This window comes from Lontra canadensis, unplaced genomic scaffold (assembly GCF_010015895.1).
Source record: "Lontra canadensis isolate GAN:19392208 unplaced genomic scaffold, GSC_riverotter_1.0 scaffold6, whole genome shotgun sequence".
In the NCBI taxonomy this organism is placed as follows: Eukaryota; Metazoa; Chordata; class Mammalia; order Carnivora; family Mustelidae; genus Lontra; species Lontra canadensis.
Genome location: NW_022631000.1, coordinates 1,015,050 through 1,019,025, shown reverse-complemented (window position 1 = coordinate 1,019,025; position 3,976 = coordinate 1,015,050). Strand labels below are relative to the sequence as shown.

General features: G+C 33.0%; 1 non-coding gene across 1 annotated transcript; it reads left to right on the top strand.

Annotated features, from left to right (window-relative positions):
- The first annotated feature begins 3,511 nt into the window (after positions 1 to 3,511).
- Positions 3,512 to 3,641, top strand: LOC116864846. Its single transcript, XR_004382100.1, has one exon. It is a non-coding gene; the product is annotated as a small nucleolar RNA SNORA20 (small nucleolar RNA).
- Positions 3,642 to 3,976: the final 335 nt, after the last annotated feature.

Below are 3,976 nucleotides of genomic sequence, written 5' to 3'. Positions count from 1 at the left end.
TCCTTTTCTCCACATCCTTACCAACATCTGTTGTTTCCTTTTTCTTAAAAATTAAATTAAATTAACATATAGTATATCATTTGTTTCAAATGTAGTGTTCAATAATTCATTAGTTGTATATAACACCAAATGTCATCTCATCACATGCCCCCCTTAATGCCCATCACCCAGTTACTCCAGCCCCCCTCACAGCTCTCTCCAGCAACTGTCAATTTGTTTCCTATAGTTAAGAGTCTCTCATAGTTCTGCTCCCTCTGATGACTTCCCATTCAGTTTTCTCTCCCTTTCTCTAAGATCCTCTGTGGGTTTTCTTATATTCCACATGAGTGAAACCATGTGACAATTGTCTCTCTGATAGACTTTTTCACTCAGCACAATACTCTCCAGTTCCATGCACATCAATGTAAATGGTAAGTATTTCTATTTTCTGATGGCAGAGTAATATTTCATTGTATACATATACCACATCTTTATTCACTCATCTGTCAATGGATATCTTGACTCTTTCCATAATTTGGCTATTGTGGACATTGCTGCTGTAAACATTGGAGTGCAGGTGTCCCTTTGGATCAACACATTTGTATCTTTGGGGTAAAAACCTAGTAGTGTAATTGCTGTTTGGTAGGGTAGCTCTCTTTTTAACTTCTTGAGGAAACTCCATACTGTTTTCCAGAGTGGCTGTACCAGCTTGCATTCTTACCAGCATTGTAAGAAAACACGAACTTTGATCCCAGCCACAGCAACTTCTTAATAGACACATCTCCAAAGGCAAGGGAAACAAAAGCAAAAATTAAGTATTGAGACTTCATCAATATAAAAAGCTTCTACACAACAAATGAAACAATCAACAAAACTAAAAGGCAACCTATGGAATGGGAGAAGAATTTACAAATGACACATCAGACAAAGGGCTAGTATCCAAGATCTATAAAGAACTTATCAAACTCAACACACAGAAAACAAATAATCCAGTCAAGAAATGGGCAGAAGACTTGAACAGACATTTCTCAAAGAAGACATACAAATGGCCAACAGACACATGAAAAATGCTCCACATTACTTGGCATCATGGAAATACAAATCAAAACCACAATGAGATTCCACCTCTCACCAGCCAGAATGGCTAAAATTAACAAGTCAGGAAATAACATGTTGGTTAGGATCTGAAGATAGGGAACAAACATCTGTTGTTTCTTGTGCTATTGATTTTAACCATTCTGTTAAGTGTGAGCTGATATCTTATTTTATTTTTGATTTGTATTTCCCTCATGCCAAGTGATGTTGAGCATCTTTTCATGTGTCTATTAGCTATCTGTATGTCTTCTTTGAAGACATGTCTGTTCATGTCTTCAGCCCATTTTTAAATTGGATTATTGGTTTTGTGTGCTTGTGTTGGGTTGTATACGTTCTTTATATATTTTGGATACTAACCCTTTCTTGAACATGTCATTTGCAAATATCTTTTCCCATTTCCTAAGTTGTATTTTTGTCTTATTGATTGTTTCCTTTGCTGTGCAGATTTTTTTTTTTTTAATGTAGTCGCAATAGTTTATTTTTGCTTTTATTTTCTGTGCCTCAGGAGACATCTCTAGAAAAATGTTTATGGTCAATGTCAGAGAAATTACTCCCTGTGCTCTCTTAAGATTTTTATATATACAGTATCATATCATCTTCAAATAGTGAAAGTTTTACTTCTTTCTTATCAATTTGGATACATTTTATTTCTTTTTTTGTCTAATTTCTGTGGCTAGGACTTCCAGTACTATGTTGAATAAAAGTGTAGAGACTGGACATCCTTGTCTTATTCCTGATCTTAGAGGAAAAGCTATTAATTTTTCACCATTGAGAATAATATTAGGTGTGGTTTTTTTCATGTATGACCTCATTAAATTGGGTATGTTCCCCGTAAACCTATTTTCTTGAGAATTTTTATCATAAATGATTGTTGTACTTTGTCATATTCTTTTTCCACATCTGTTGAAATGGTATGATTTTTATCCTTTCTCTTATGGACATGATGTATCATTTTGATTGATTTGTGAATATTGATCCATAGTTTCATCCTGGGAATAAATCCTGCTTGATCATGAAGAATAATTTTTTTAATGCATTCTGGGATTCTGTTTGCTAATATTTAGTTGGGAATTGTTACATATATGTTCATCAGAGATATTAGTCTGTAATTTTCTTTCTTGTGGTGTCTATCTGATTTTGTTTTTGGAACAATGCTGTCCATAAAATGAATGCAAAGGTTTTCCTTCTATTTTGGGGGCTGGTTTGAGAGGAATAGATATTAGCCCTTTTAAATATTTGGTAGAATTTGCTTGTGAAACTGTCTGGTCCTGTATTTTTGTGTGTTGGGAATTTCTTGATTACTAATTCAATTTTATTGCTGGTAATCAGTCTGTTCATATTGTCTATTTCTCCCTGCTTCATTTTGTTAGGTTATCTGTTTCTAGGAATTTATTCATTTCTTCTAAGTTATCCAATTTTTTGGCAAATAATTTTTCATAACATTCTCTTACAATCATTTGTATTTTTGTTGTGTGTCAGTTGTTATTTCTCCTTTTTCATTTGTGGTTTTGTTTATTTGAGTTCTCTCTCTTTTTCTGATGAGTATGGTAGAGGTTTATCAATGTTATTGATTTTTTCAAAGATCTCCTTGTTTCATTGATCTATTTTTTTTGTTTGTTTAAAAAACTAAAATAGACTAAAAAGTTTCTATAGCACTTATTTATGCTCTCATTTTTATTATTTCCTTCTCTGTTGGTTTTGGGTTTTGTCTGTCTTTTTCTAGCTCCTTAGATATAAGGTTAGGTTGTTTATTTGAAAATTTTCTTGCTTTTTTGAGGTAGGCCTATATTCCTATAAATTCCCTCTTAAAACAGTTTTGGCTGTATCACAAAGATTCAGGACCATTCTAATTTCTTTTTCATTTCTCTTCATGTACTTTTTCATTTCTTCTTTGATTTCTTGGTTGACTCATTCATTGTTTACTAGCATGTTGTGTGACCTTAATATATGTGTGCTATTTTCAGATTTTTCTTGTAATTTATTTCTAGTTTCACAGAGTTTTAGTCAGAAAAGATGCATGATACATCTTCAATATTTTCTAATTTGGTGAAACTTGTTTCATGGTCTAATATGTAATCTAATCTGAGATTGTTCCATCTGCACTCAAAAAGAATGTGTATTCTGCTCTTTTAGGATGGAATTTTCTGAATATACCTATTAAATCCATCTAGTCCATCTAGTCCATTCAAAGCCACTGTTTCCTTGTTGATTTTTGGTTTGGATGATCTATCCATTAATGTAAATGAGGTGTTAAAGTCCCCTACTATTATTGTATTACTATTGCTTAATTCCTTTATGTTAACCATGAACTGTTTTATGTATTTTCATGCTCTTATGTTGGGTACACATATATTTACAATTGTTATATCTGATTAGATTGTCCCCCTTATTATTATATAGTGTCCTTTTTTGTCTCTTGCTAAAGTGTATTTTGTCCCTTTCCATTGATTTGCTGCTCTAGTCTTTTAGTGATATGAGCAGTTATACACATGGGAGAGAACAATATTAGGCTGTCGTAAATGAAGATGGAATAACCATTTCATCTCTTCTACAAAGTCCAGGTATTGCTTCCATGTCTGGATGAACCATGTAAGCAGGAGTCAATCAAGTTGATTATGGCAAATATCTATATAGACTGATTTTATGAAAATATTGATTTAAGAATTTCACTTTGTATTTTAAAATAGTACTAAGACTCATACATCTGCATTAATTATCTTATGTGGGACAAATGATTTCACATGTGATGAGATGGAGTGCGCTTTACATGACTTTTGTGTTTTGAAGAGAGTTTTGGACTCAAAATCCATGGTTCCAGGTGGGGATGCTGTAGAAGCAACCCCTTTCATATACCTTGAAAACCATACAACCAGCATGGGATCTCAAAAACAGCTTGCTATTG